General features: G+C 36.2%; 1 protein-coding gene across 6 annotated transcripts in view; it reads left to right on the forward strand.

Annotated features, from left to right (window-relative positions):
• The window catches only part of NAV3 (neuron navigator 3), a 514,063-nt gene that overhangs the window by 209,710 nt on the left and 288,982 nt on the right, over positions 1–15,371 (forward strand). The gene's annotated exons all lie outside the window — the stretch shown is intronic.

Raw genomic sequence — 15,371 nt, forward strand, 5'->3', positions numbered from 1 at the left:
TATGGATACTTACTTTCCTGATGCATCTTTGAAATGTCATTACTTTGCAGAGGCAACCATTGCCCTTTTAAATGGTCCTATTAAAATAAATTTGAGGTGCCCTGAAGCTTTCTCAAACAAATCCCAGCAACAACAAATTGAGCTCCCTTAGTCAATGATTGATTTGGTAGACCTACCATTCAAAATAGCAGATTTTTTCTTATTCCTTCTGCTTTTAAGCAACACAAGTAAATATCTGGCTTGTTCTTTTTCTTGGTATTCTCTTTATTCCAGATGAGTAAATTTTAAATAAAATGGAAATATATAATGACATCAAAGAGATTACCTTAGTACTAGATTTATGTAAAAAAACCCTTTTTGTTTCTAGTAAGTTACAGGAAGAACACTGACAGTCAGAGTATGATTTGAATGAAAAAGGGAGCTTTACCAACAACTTTATTTGTGGTTGTGCATCACTAATATGAAGGATTACTTGTAATTATTTTTATTACTTCTCCTTCTACTCCACAGACAATAGTTATTCTAAGAAAATTTGTAGGAAAACCATCCTTCTTTAAAGTCAGGGAATTTTAAAAGCTGAGAAGGATCACTGAGATATTCTTACCTCTTAGATCTGTTATTCTCCTTTTTTTTTTTTTTTTTTTGGTACTGATATAACTATGGAAAACCAAAGTTGGATTCCTACCATGTGAACATCAATATAATTGAAGACAAACCCAGTAGCTTTTTATAACTGTTGACATTCATAGAAGCATAGAATGAATTTTTCCAGAAAAGCTGTATTCAATTTCCTTTTCCTTATGAAAAAAAAGCATTTGATTTTCAGATGGTTGATGGTGCTCAGTTATGAACAGAATGTATAGAAAATTTTAACATCCTTAAAATCAGACCATTAACCAAAGTATTCAGATTTATTCTGATATTTTTCAGGTAAACTTCAGTTTAGCAAGATATTTAATTTTGTAAGAGGTAAATAATCTAATTTCATTGCTTGAGCAACTAACTAGCACTTTAACTGGGACAAGTATCAATATGGGCACGTACATGTAGGTACTGATCTGAATACAAGATTTAGTGCTTTCCTTGACTCAAATGGGAACTGTAGAAAGCATATCTAATTTGGCATGAAATTTCAGTAGTCTCAGATTGTTGGAAGAAGTATCATGGCAGTATACATTCTATTTACATGCAAGTGAAACTCACATAAACCATCAAGCAAAATTTATTTTTCCTGCAGAATGGTGGCTAAGTGCTTGGTATATTTGACTGCCTATTAATTTTGAAAAGACATTAGGAAAAAGTATTACAGCAAAATGTGTTAGAAATGTAATTCTTCAGATGTTCTCTTTTTTTCCCTTTTTTTTGCGCCACTGAATTTAGATTTAAGGTTGAGCAGAAGTAGTGACTAATTATGGTAATGGTCTGAAGATTATTACAAAGCTGGTCATTCACCTGCTAAAACCATTCCCTCTTTCATCTCTGTTGCAACGGTTTTTTGATTTCTGTAACAGACTTTGACATTACTTTTTAAAAATATTACAAATCACTACGTATCTTGCATGTATGAAAGCTTTAGTAGAGTTGTGTGCCTGGAGAGATTTAAATTACTCTTTTTAGTTCATGCTTATATTTACTTAAAACTAAGGTGTTAATGCCAATATTTTGAAAGGAAAAATATTGGCTTAGCTGAAGCCTGCCTCTACTTATACATGTGCGTGAGACAAATCTGACTCCATCTGGTAAACGTCAGGGCTGTCATGGAGCAGTGATAATTCAAAGGAGAGTGAAAGAAGCAGCTATGGTCCCTCTCCCTGTGATTCTAATAACATATCTGTGTGTTCTTGCATTTTTTAAGCATCCTCCTCAGGACGACGCTCAGGACATGACAAGAATGTTGTTTCAACCTTACCCACCTTCATACAAATATATTGTTGTTTTTTTTTTTATTATTTTAAAAAAAAGCCCCAACATTCCTGTCATTGGAAGGACAGAAACACTTTTAAGCCAGATGAATCTGTTACTCCTAGTACACTGCCTAAATCCCAGCGGCAGGAGCTGATGAAAAATAGAAAAAATTGACAATGAGTTTACAAGCCAAATGTGATGAAGGATATATGTACATACTATATTACATGAGATGAGTTGGGCATGGCAGGCTGTCCATTATACCATTGTTCTTCTTCCCTTCTCCCACTTCTGCTTTAATGATCAATGGAGATTTGAGAATGAAGTTTTGAATCTGTGAAATTGGCTGTCTGAAGACTAAAGTGCCTTCTCTATGCAAATCTAGAAACCAAAGAATATCTATGCAAAGGTAGGAAACCACTCCGTGGTTTGGTATTCTGCATAGGAGCAATAAGAAAGAATTACTTTTTCCTCACCTATTTTTAATATAAACCTTTATTCCTTTCTTGAATATGTACACACAGATGTGTATTCTGAATGAGCTTCCTGGAAGAAGGTGCATAGATGGTAACAGGCATTTTCATGACATCTGGCTGCTGCAGTTGCTGGAGCATATGTCTGTGCAGGCAACTTTTTCCATTCTTAATAGTAATTCAGAAAAATATTTTAATACACATCTCAAGTGGAGAAAGAGACCTTGTCCTTTGGATATGGGTTGGCTTGTCTAATAACTCTCTTTTTATATTTTTTGTGGAAATATATTGGAGATTAGGTAATTTTCTACATACTCCTGGGTAAAATACCAAGTTAGCTGTTTTAGAAGGCAGTGGGCTTAGATGCTTACTTACCTCTCTGAAGCTCAGGTTTACCTAGTTAAAACCTTGAGACATTTTTACAATTATTAATAACTTTGGAGCTCTGCAGAGAGTAACTGACTGGTCTCTAATTCGTGCTACAGCTTTGATCTATTGACATTTTGTTCGGCAGTAAATGGATAACTTTGGGCACAGATTTGCAAAATGAGTTGCCATAACCCCAGCCATTTGATGAGCCATTGGAGCTTGAACAGACTTCTGACTGGTCTTTTTCACAGCTGATCATTTAAAGCCAAATTAGATCAGTGCACATGATCAGGTGTGCAATCATATTTGGCTGTGACAGTGTGCTTGTGATCTGAGTTCTGCATCTGTCATAGTCTAGGCTGTGTTTCAGAAACTTACCTTTGACTATCCTGACCCTTAAAGATGTTATACTTCTACTCTTTGTATGTTTACTAAAAGGAATTTGGCAAAATACTTCATATGCTCGTGCTCATAAATATAATGCAAAATCTTAAACTGAGAGAGTTATATGACTAGGGTTATTTTATATCTCCAAAAATAATTTCTGGCTTATAATAAAAATGGACATGATTTTATATAATCCTCAAAATTTATTTATTAGTGTGTATTTTGACTGCTTATTTTGTTTACTAACATTCTTATTGGACAAATGGTTGTATGTTGATTTCACTGGGAGATATTTATACTTGTGTTTCTTCTTCTCCAATGTGTGAATTGGTGGTGGCTCTGCAATCCAACAGGGAATGTTGCTTCTGTACCAACTGATGTAAGAGGTAACAAAGGACAGAAAAAAGGCAGTGGTATTTAATGCTTTCTTTGCCTCTGTCTTCAACATGGATGACAGACCATGGAGGTCTCAGTGCCCTGAGCTGGAGGACCACAACTGCAAGAATGATCAACTTTCAGTCGACCCTGAAACTGTGTGGGATCTGCTGCTCCAGCTGGATCCCCACAAATCTATGGGGCCTGATGGGATTCATTGCAGAATCCTCAAAGAGCTGGCTGATGTCATTGCAAAACCTCTCTCAATTTTTGAGTGGTCTTGGGAATCTGGAGAGATCCCAGCTGACTGGAATCTGGTGAATATTACCCCAGTTTTCAAGAAAGGCAAGCAGGAGAAACAAGAAACTAGAGGACTGTTAGTCTCACTTCAGTGCCTGGTAAAGTTATGGAGAAGATTATTCTGGAAAGTACTGAAAACCACCTGAAAGACAGCACAGTCATTGGTCACAGCCACCATGGCTTCAGGAAAGGAAAGTCCTGCTTATCCTACCTGATTTCCTTTTATGACAAGGTAACTCACCTAGCTGAACAAGGGCAGCCAGGTGATGTCACCTTTTTGGATTTCAGTGAAGCTTTCAATACTGTCTCTCACAGGATCCTTCTGGACAACATGTCCAGCACACAGCTGGATAAACACATCATGTGGTGGGTGAGCAATTGGCTCATGGGTAGAGCATAGAGGGTGATAGTGAATGGGGTAACATTAGAGTGGTGACCTGCCACTAGTGTGGGTCCCTTCCAACGCAGCATATTCTGTTATTCTCTGAAAGTGGGCAGATGCATCAGAGTGGAGCTCTGGGGATCAGCACCCCAGGGGGTGGCATATCTTTAGGGACATTGCAACACTCAGCCAGTTTCTCATGTGGTATGTGTAGCTGCTGAGCAGATCAAATATGCCCCAGACCAGCAGGGCAGTTCTCAATGCAGACTGGGGCCATGATACCAACATAGCACTTACTGTTAGATTTAGAGAATGAAAAGGAAATTATGTATTTTGTTGTCTCTCCTTCCTCCCCTCCTCTTCAGGTGTTCATATCAGGGTTTTGTTTTTTTAAAAAATATTTTGACCCTATTTTCTTCCAAAGCTATTGTGGACTATTTAGGAATTGCTACTTATTTTTTCTGCCCTGCTTTGTTGCTGCAGCAGTGAGAGAAAACTTTGATGAATGTTCACTACACTGTACAGAAATGTTATGAATCATTGCATTTATTTCTGCTTCCTAGAGCACAAATATCTTAGCCTATTTCATACCAAAATATACTATTACTCACATGGTCTCAGCTAATATGAATCATACTTCCCATACTAAAAGCTGACAGAGCTTCTGTCACAAGCAGGTTTTAAAGGGATATGTAAAATATCTTTATTTGATTTGGTAGCTGTGCATGATATTTAATTGTACTTTTCTCAGCAGTAAAGTACATTTAATGTTATTTCTCTGTGTGATGGTGGATGTGAAGATGTCTCAAAGAACTTAGTGATGAACTTAGTGAAGAACTGTAGCAATATATATGATATTTACAGATAAATCCTACCTACTTTTGTTTATACTTTTGTGGAATCACCATAGCTTAGCATTTTTGCAAAACATAGCACTGGCATATCAATAAGTGAGAAGAGGTAATTAAGAGAGTTCTAACTTAGATATACAGGAATATATTTCACAGCAATTTGCACTTAGACTTTTGTGGATAGTTTTAAGTTTAGTGGGGTAGAAGAGGGTGCAGGCAGTGTAAATGATGGTCAGACATCATCTAATTCTTGCATTCCTTGAAACAGAAACATCAGCTAAGTCTTTCAAGTGTTTATTCTTCCATTAGAACGATACATCCGGCATGCCCTTTGAAGTATTGTTCCACATTTTACAAAGAAAAAAAGTAAAAAATAACTTGTTTAGGTTTTCTTTTGTTCCTATGCAGAAAAGGGAGGATTTGGGGTCAGTATCTGAAAGGAAAAATGACATGTAGTTTGTAAAAAGGACATATCCTGATTCATGATTCATGAGGAATCACTTGCAGAAGTAATATTTATCACTCTCTTGAAATTCAAATGGACAGAGTAGCCTTCTGTCCCTAAAGGCGTCACTGTACTCATAGCAGAACTGTGAAAAACAGTTGTGTTTCTACCCACAAGCCACTGCAATTCACTGCCCCCTTTTTTTTGTGATTCAACTGCTGCACCTACCTGTGAATTAGGGTAGGTGAGATACAGGTGCACATTTGCTTCTGTCAGTTCTTCTAGAAATGTGATAACCTCTGGCAAAGGGATGAGGAAGACAACACTGAGATAACAAGGGTTGTATATTTGAGAATATGTAAAAATAAATTACTAAAAAATCTGCTAGGGCTTTCAGAATTGTAAAGACTGTCAGAGATGTGGCAATTCCACTTCTCCTGACCCAGTTTATGGTACTGACTTTCTTCTTCTTACTATTGAATTTGATGTGATTACACTCCTGCCAGACAAGTGATAACAGTGTTTATAATTGGCACCTTATATGCAAAATAAATCAGGATGAAAATCTTTAAGAAGAAAAAAATAATAGAAGTGAAACCAGACATAGATTTTTAAAGTTCTGTAACAAAAAAAAACCAAAACAAAACACCACCTTTAGAATTGTTGCTAACTTTGTAAGAAGTAACTTAGTATGTAATGTACTTAGAAAATATTAGGAAGTTTCCCTTTTTCTTTCTTTATCTCACTCTTCCTCTTTTCCTCCATTTCTCTCTTCCCTTCCTCCTTACCATCCTCAGTTGCTCATTTACTCTTTATATCTGTACTCTAATCATTCAATCTAAAATGCAGATGGCAGTTCAAGGCCAGTCATTTTCCTACTATTCACAAAGCAGTCAGCTATTCCATGACATCAGCTATTTTAAATTATCCTTCTACTTGATTATTTGGTTGGTTATTTAGGGGTAATATTGGAAATATTAGACTTCTGAGAATATAAATCATATACTGCCAGACAGATGGGAGTTTGCCTTGTCCAAAAATATAAAATATATGACTCATTTTTATCTTTGGTTTTCCACTATAAAGAATGGGTGTCAGCTTCCTGTGTAATTTTGATTTGTTTATCCAGCAGTTTTGTTTGTCCATGCAGTTTTCTCTTTGCCAGTTGTGGTCTATATTTGGTTTCCCTAAAAGGTATGTTTTCTTTGAGGCTATCTTTTTTTTTTTTTTTTTTAATCCTGCCAAAACCACAAGTGATGCACCAAGTAAGTCTAAGTAAGACTTTTGTTCTCAATTTAAACTTGGCATAGTGTCTTCCTCTGGTGTAAAACATGAAACAAAATCCTTTCTAAAAAAAGCTAGGAGGTAACTCCTTCATTTGAGTTGGAATCTGGGTTCTGTTGTATGGAGTGGGCTCTTCTACTTTCCTTGTGTTGGGAAGTGGGGAGATAAGGAATGAGGCAGGAATATTTACCTGATGGTTGAGTGTTTACTGGAGTCAGTCCATCTTATGGAGTACATAGGGAAGGGTGTAATAAGAAATATAAAAGTAAATTTTTGGGGAGTGGTAGTTCATTTTGAAAAGCATGTTCCATCAGAGAGCCATACCAGTTCCTTCTTACTCTTTTTCCAAGTCTGAATGACTTTGGTGTCTTTGAGCAAACTGGAAATATGTGAAAATGGAAAAAATCAGTTCCAGTTGCTAAAACATAAACACATGTGGATCTGCCCAGTAGCAATGGTAATAAGAAGTTCTGATGTAAAATACTCATTAGACTAAGATGACAGCAGTTGAGAAGGTTCCTTTTCCTTTCTCCCCTTTTTATGCTCCCTCTCCTCCTTCCCTACCCTTCATTTTTTCCACCATTTCCTTTAGTTCCTTTTTTTTAATTTCCTTCCTTCTAAGAGCAAACATGAGATGCCAAATTGGTGTGAAGCAAAACAAATCTGGAAGAGTGGATCACAGGCAACTAACAGACTTGGAAACACAAAATTTTCCATTGTTTCACCATGTATTGTAAGTGTAATTTATTTATTCACTATGGAAAGAAAAGAAATAACAATATAATATTTTATCGTATGCTGTCTTTGCCAAGGCTTCTGAAGTCTTATGAAAGCTCTAGCAGACCTTTTAGTAATTTATTTTTACATACTATCAAATATACAACCCCCGTCATCTCGCTGTTTTCTTCCTCAGCCCTTAGTCTGTGAACAGCATACAAAGTTTCTGTGGTTAAAATGGTGAGCTTACCTCCTGCAGGCCATGGTCATGTCTGGTCATGGTTATGTCTGGTCATGGTTGTGCAGTCTGTTTAGCCTCTGTAAACAGGTGTCATTGCAATCTCAGACAGCACCTGCTAAAGTTACTCTGCAACAGAACAAGGTGTATCCTTTGGCTTTTCACAGCCCTTCACCACTACTCAAGCTGGTATGAGTTCGCTGTCCATTTATTGCTTTGAAGAATATCACAACCTAGTACTTAATCACCTACTTTTGTCCTTCTGCCCTTTGTTTAACCATTTTTGGCCTGGGGAAAGCAGCAATAAGTTATAGGCCAGCACAAGGTTGTTGATTTACCTTGTACTGTCTTAGCCACACAGAATTAAATTGCTGTGTTTGAGCTCTTTAGTGGCATCTGTACCTCACCGTGGATGAGAGAAGTACGATGTGGAGAACAGAGGAGGCTTAAATTGTGCAGTCTGTGCTGCTTTGGCACAGATCCTCTTCCTTTCCATACCTGGTTCTGAAGTTGAAAATCTGGCTATTTATGCCTTCAGACAATGGAGAAAAGCACATACAGTATACCTTTCTGTTTGTTAGATCAGCTCAGTTCAGATGGTAATAAATAATGTCAGCTTGAAATTCATGGCAGATGGTTCTGTGTTTTGGAAATACAGGTGAAAAAACCTAATAAAACAATTTGAACAACTAACCTAACTCCTCCTAAGGAGTAGATCAAGTACTTTGCTATTCAGCTTTGGCATGTAAATGTGGGTCTCTAGGTGTCTGAATCTTTGCTGTTGTGATATTTGATGATGCAAGTAATTCCAACTTCATTCCTACTGACACTTTGAACTAGTGCTTTTCTGAAATTTTCAAGGCAAAACCCACAAGGAATCCTACTACTGTCTGTACCAGATTTAATATCTACACCTGAATATACCAGCAGGATGGGATCTGCATTTGGAAAAGCAAAACTTCATTTGTAGTGTACCAATTTCTTCTTATTTTTATCAAAATTTTCATTCAGCTATAGTCTGCATTACAGATAAAGGAAAGAAGTCTCCCATTTAGGTAAGAACACAGCTAAATAGTGCTTTTGGCATGGAGGATATGATTTTTCAATGTTTAAATTGGAGTGATAAAGAATACAGGGATACAGTTCAAAATACCCATTTCTGTGCAGTGCAACTGAGAGAAGCCTGCCGAAAAGCCTGGGGAAAGAGACCGGGGGTGCAGCATTCTGTTAGTTATAAGTTTGCCTGTGGAAGTCTCAAATTTGGTATCAGTACTTCCTGTTGCTTTGCGATTTTCAACTGTAAAAGTGATAGTTTATTGCCTGCATCACAAAATACTGAAATGGCTAATTTTGTAATAATACCCAGCAATAAAAGGGAGCTAATACATAACATTATTTTAATGTTAAGATATTTGAAATAGTACTTTAGATTTTTTCCCCCAACTGAAAAGCCTACAAAATCTATGCTGCTTTGATTTCTTCAGGATTTCCATATATAGTTCATTGCGAAAATCACATATAAACCATGGTTGTGTAGCATAGCTTATTAAATCATTTCCTTTTTTGACAGGTTTCCATATATAACCTAGCAACAAATCTATGATAGCCACATTATATCACTAGGCATTTCCATCACCACTTACAAGAGTAAGAAGACTGAATTTTGCTTAACAACCATCAATTAAAAAAATAAAGAACTGAGACCTTAAGCACAAGTCAGAAGATGCTAGAGTCAAGTGAACTCCCCAATGTATTAGAATTCTGCTTTGTAGCTCTTAAATTTCTTGACTTTTTTTCCCTCTTAATTCCATCCAAGGTATTTTTCAGCTATATAAAATGAACTTTTGTTTATGCTGTTCTCAGGGCTTAGTTGAGAAACAAGAGTGCAGCTGTGATGGCCTTGGCCATGCACTCTTTTTCACTGAGACACATTCCTTTCTCCTTGCCTGCATCACTGGGCTCTCATCCAAAACCAACTACATTGTATTTACATTGTGTCCTCCTTTGCTTTAGCCTTCGTTAGGATCCTGTCATGCTCAGCCCTCACACTATGTCCCATTCATTATGATGACTCCTTTATTCCTCTTTCCACAGCCTTACTTGTGAGAACTGTGTCACATTACTTTGTGCTGAGCACATTTAACATTTCTTTTGTTAGAAAAAGGACAGACAAATGGTTACAGGGATACCACGAGATCAAAATGTCTTAATCAGGCAAAGTTTTTAATACTCTTCGTAATTTAAACCTCAGCTTGATTTTCTAAGAATGTTCAAGTTCTGTCAATCAGAATTTCTAAAAAATCTAAATCCAGTGCCAGACTGTCATCCAAGAGTTTTCTTTGATTGGTCCATACCTTTTTCCACTCTTAAGTGTTTGATGTTGCAATCTCTCAGTTCAGTATTCTTCAGACCGAATCATTTGTTCTTACTCTCAGTAGAAGTATATGGCTGCTAACACAAGGGTTTTTTACTGACTGAAGAATTTAGTGAATACAAATCTACAGGCAATTCCATTTTCATGTGCCTTTGAAAACACTCTTAGATACTTTACCTGTACGATGAAAGGCAATTTCTAAAAGAATTGTGCAACACTTTTAATCAATTTGTGACTATTTGTCTTGCTGCAGAAAATGAAGTTAGTCTAATTTTCTTAAAAAAACACAATAAATTACTCTTTCTTTTGTGTTTCACTTTTGGATAAATGTTGTAGTTCAGTTTTTGAGTGCTGTGAAAATTACACGTTGTCTTTATGCAAAACTGGAGAAAACAAAACTTCCAAAATTATTGAGAGAAATGTGTATAATTTATGGAACAGCCCTCCAATTTAGTAAGGGAATGGTTATGTACAGGTGATTGAACTAAGAGTTTGATCCTTTCCTTCCCTTCCTTATCCCTTTCCTTTTCTTCCATTCTCTTTCCTTTTGATCAAATAAAAATTATGTTAAAAATCAAAATCTCCCAAGAGAGCTGGGTCACATTTTACCATGAAAGTCAATGATATTATGAAGAAATATGAGGATCTCCCTGAGGCATTATTTTACAATTTTATATCTAGTGTTTATCAGTGATTTATTTGTCCGTTATGCAGAGGTCCATCTCTAGATGCTGCAAGTATCCTTTCCACAGCTGACATGTCTCTTGTCTCATAAAATTTTCTCTAAAAGAAAAATATTGCAGATCTGGTCACAGTAAATATCAGGAAAAGAATTTCATGGTGGAGGTTATCCATAAACAACTTATCCACCACATCTTCCATCGAGTAACACAAACTGAGCATATATTATCCTATCTACATATTCTGTGTGTTTTGTCAGCAGCATATAAACACAGCCAAATACAATTTAGCAAACTATGCCTTTTTTATTTTTAGTTAAGAAAGAAAAATATTTCTTCCAGTCTCTTGCCAGCGATAAATAACAAAACACATAAGGGAGGTTTTTTTGGTTTTGGGTGGTTTTGGTTGTGTTTTGTTTTTTGTTGGTTTGGTGTTTTTTTTGTATGTGTAAGGAAGAAGAGCATCTAATGTTGAAATTTCGGTGACACATCATGGCAATGACATGTATTTACTAGAGGGTTTTATAATATCTATGTCTCTCCACACATATCTCCTTATTAAAAAAAAAAAAAAAGTTGAGATAATTTTTAGGTTCAGACATTTGTATCAGGCTATAATCTTTTAAGTGTGAAGCAAACTGTGTACACCTGAAGTTTTTTGCAGCTAGAGGAAAGATTTTTAAAAGCACAAACAGCAGGTAGGTACATATAATTTTGTAAAAGCCCCTTGTGAGAACTGCCTACAGTGTGCTCTGCTTAGATGATCCACTCACTTCAAGACAGTTGTGTTGGTATGTCTCTGGAAACCCAACTATATGACTGAGATAAATGCAATTAACCCAAACCCAATCTATATATCACCACCAAGGAAATCTGAATGGAGGGTTAACATGAATTTTTAAAATGAGAATTAGACCAAGTGTACTTTACTACTACTCCTAAGTTACTGTGTTAGTTTCCCTAACAAAGTGAATGGAGTCTCATGTTCTCCTGTTTGCATGACTTCTGCTTTCCATTCCAGCTGTACATGATGACGCAGTCATCTGTTAAAGAGGGCTTTTAGCACTACTAAACTGACAACCACTTGGGAGCTTTGCAAGATTGAAATTAAAGAGAGAGACAATGAAGAGTGTGAAGTTTGAATCAGATATTTTTGAAAACAGATTCTTGAGTCCCTGAAAATTTTTCCTGGGCACCAACCTACACAAGCTGCTATAAAATATTCTTTGGGAATATTTTATATTATATATTTATATTATATATAATAACTGGGAAGCACCTGGTCATAAGGAGCTTACCTTATTAAATACAGATTTCTACTGAATATTACACTTAGATATTTTCTTGATAATTGGATGGAAGGCAAAAAGATGGGCCATCCCATTAGAGTACACCTACTAGACCTATTGACAGTCATAGCATGTTCACAAGGTGAAACATCAGTTGCAGAGCCAGGAAGGTTCAGACTCTGTGTAGGAAATAGCAGGAATTTCCTATGCCCTAGACTTAAGCTTTAACCATGGGATTATATCTTACCTGTTGAGGCCAGTGTGTAACAGGTGTTATTTGATTTAAACGTAAGCAATATTCATGAGTTTACCTAACTTCCTTTTGCACAAAAACAGCACTCAGAACCCTCTGCATCCATCCATACACACACATTTTTGATATTTTCATTTGCATGGAGTAGCACAATTTTCCAGGAAATTCTCAGCTCAGAAATTACTTCAGGCTGCACATCATTCTTCTGATCTTTCTTCTTCTCATGAATTTTAAACCTGCAGGAGATGCATTCTAATACAGCTGAAGGTGCAGAAGTAATTATAGGTTTTCTTTGCTTAGGACACACTTATTTCTCTGGGGGTTGCTTTCCTAAATGTGGAGCATAAGAACTGCCTAAATAAACCAGGTGTCAGAAATTGATTCGCGCAATCGTTTTTGTAGTGAACTGAGCAGCTGAGCTTCCTAGACTCCTGAACTTTGATAAGGCTATAAGGATTCTCCTCTGTAAAATTAGGATATGAGACATTTAGCATTTCAAAACCTTTTTTTTTCATGAAGTTAGGCTCAGGCATTGCAGGATAAGTTTGTGTGTGTTAGGAAAGTTGCTGTTTTAACTTGCTATGATTATGTGAATAAATAAAACATTTGTTTTCTTTTTGCCTGCTTTCTTTGTTGACAGTCATTATTAGATTTTCAGGTGGAGTTTTTTTCATTAATGGGCACCTACTGAAGTTCTACCCTAAATCTGTGTCAGTTTTTAGTATAATAATTATGAAAAAAAGATTTCAAAATATCTGGGCCATGCTAGAAAGTGCTCCATCATTCTTATCTCATGAGATAGCTGGTGTCTTACCAAAAACCCATATATCATACTTTCTGCTTAAATGACTATATTTTGTTAAACAAGGACTAAGGTGATCCTCATCGGCATTTTGTACAGTACTGTACTTACATACATGCAAAGACTTATCATGCTGCTTTTGAGAGCTGTGGGACCTTCCTTTGGATTCAGATAAGTAATTTAGGGTCCTTTTGACTCTTTCATGGATAATATTTCCATTATTACCCATTAAAAAAGAACTTTGGTATAAAATACTCCTTCAGTGAGGTGATGTCTCAGGTTGAAAATACTAAAAAACAGACAAAACAATTTTTACTTGTTTTACAGTTTGAATGAGGGTTTTAGAGGGAGGACTTCCTTACCAAAAGCAGGCTGCTTGGATCAGAGGAACAGAGCTAATAGGGTGAGTGGGTGGGCAGGACAGGAACTGGGTTTTAGGATGCATTTCTTAATTTCCAGTCTGTTCCTCTGAAATAAGGCTCTGATCCTTCAATTTCATCCCATTTCCCCTGCTATAGGGTAGCAACAATCACCCTGAAACATCTTAAATCAAACTGACGGGTGATTCTTGCTGCTTTTCAGGAGGATTAATGTAGCAGCACCAAGTTACAGCACACTTAGAAGCATTTCCATTTCTTGGTTATTAAATACTACATAGGAGTTCTACTCTTGCCAGGAAGAGTTGGCAAAATTTCCCAGTGTTGTTTCCATTGGTTCAGTTTCCTTAGTAGAAAGAGCACTGAACCCCAGTGTGAAGCTGGTGTGGTACCACATTGATCCAGCCTGTGCTGGCTTCATGTTTACAGCATCTGTTGATAAATATATTTTGAAACTCCAAGAAGTAGAAGAGTGTGTGGTTATCAAAGCAGCTCAAAACATTATACTGTTGCTCTAGGAACAGTGGTGCTATTGGCCGTTTTATTTTTCTGAAGTGTTTTGCTTCTTAAGGAAGATGTGTGTTATATTAAGTAGTACACTCTTTAAAATTAGCTTATAAAATAGTTTAATGTAAATGTACTTACAGGTAATAGATTCTTCTCTCCATGTTGAACAGTGCTAATATTAAACTTTTTTTAGAGGTACTGTAAAAACTGTAAAGGGATGCTAATTTTCTGAACTCTCACTTTCTACTAAAAGCTCCAATGAGTCCACAATGCTTATCCTTATTAAAAGAAGTAATTGTGTAGTGCATTCAGTAAGCTTTAGCCCTTGAAGTAGGACATCAAATATTACTCTATTATTAGAAACTTTTTTATTTTAGTACATTCTTAATGTAAATTATGCATGGGAATTAAAAAATTCCTGGGTGACTGGGGGTACAAATCCAATTAAAGCTCCAAACTGGTGAGGTGGTTTGAACATCTCCTCTTAAATGAATTACAGAAAACAGTGATGATCTTGTGGTAAAGTTCATGAAATTAGCTGCACAGCTTTAAAATTTCTGGCTCATGGTGTCTTGTTTGATTTTATAGGAGCTGTTGTCTCTGTGCCCTCTAGAGTGGGAATAGCACTGCAGAGACAGGCAATGATGATAAATCAATCATGTTTTAAAAACAGATCCTGTACTGATTGCAATATTAAAGGAAAAAAAATAATTAAAAGTCCTACCAAAAAATACAATGATATCTCATAATCTCGCTTTTTAAAATCAGTCATGACATAAGGCTGCTGTATGTTGGCTTTAATTTGTTGGGTTTTTATAAAAACTCCTTGGCACATACAGAATGCTTGATTGCCAAGAACAATTAATTTATAGAGAAGCAAATGGCTTCCAGAGCAGTGACTATTAAATGATATCCTAAACATTTTTTGTAAAAATATATAGGTGGTTGTGTTTGAATGTGTGGATTCTGATGGCTGAGATCACTCCTTCAAATAGTTATTTAGTAATGTAAAAACCCTCCTCCTTAGTTCTTTCACTCTCTAAAGACCAAATCCAATTCTCGTTAGTGTGGGGTGTTAGCGCAACTATTTTCATCAACTTCGGTGTAGGTCAGTGAGGACACTAAGTAAAAAAAAAATTGCTAAATTTCAAATCACAGATTGTACTTAAGTGTGTGGTAAAAATCAACAAAATGTGTGAAACTTTCAGCAATCCCTACAGGCAAGATCCTCGCAATTTTCAGGGCCTTCTGCTTCCCTCTTTCTGTGGCCATTACACATCTTAATGTTTCTGAGAATTTGGATTTAATAGATGTATCTAAAACACCAGTTTACAAATCAAGGCTGGCTTTTCAAAGTCTTATG

This window comes from Myiozetetes cayanensis, unplaced genomic scaffold (genome assembly GCF_022539395.1).
Source record: "Myiozetetes cayanensis isolate MyiCay16 unplaced genomic scaffold, myiCay2020 scf3, whole genome shotgun sequence".
Classification (NCBI taxonomy): domain Eukaryota; kingdom Metazoa; phylum Chordata; class Aves; order Passeriformes; family Tyrannidae; genus Myiozetetes; species Myiozetetes cayanensis.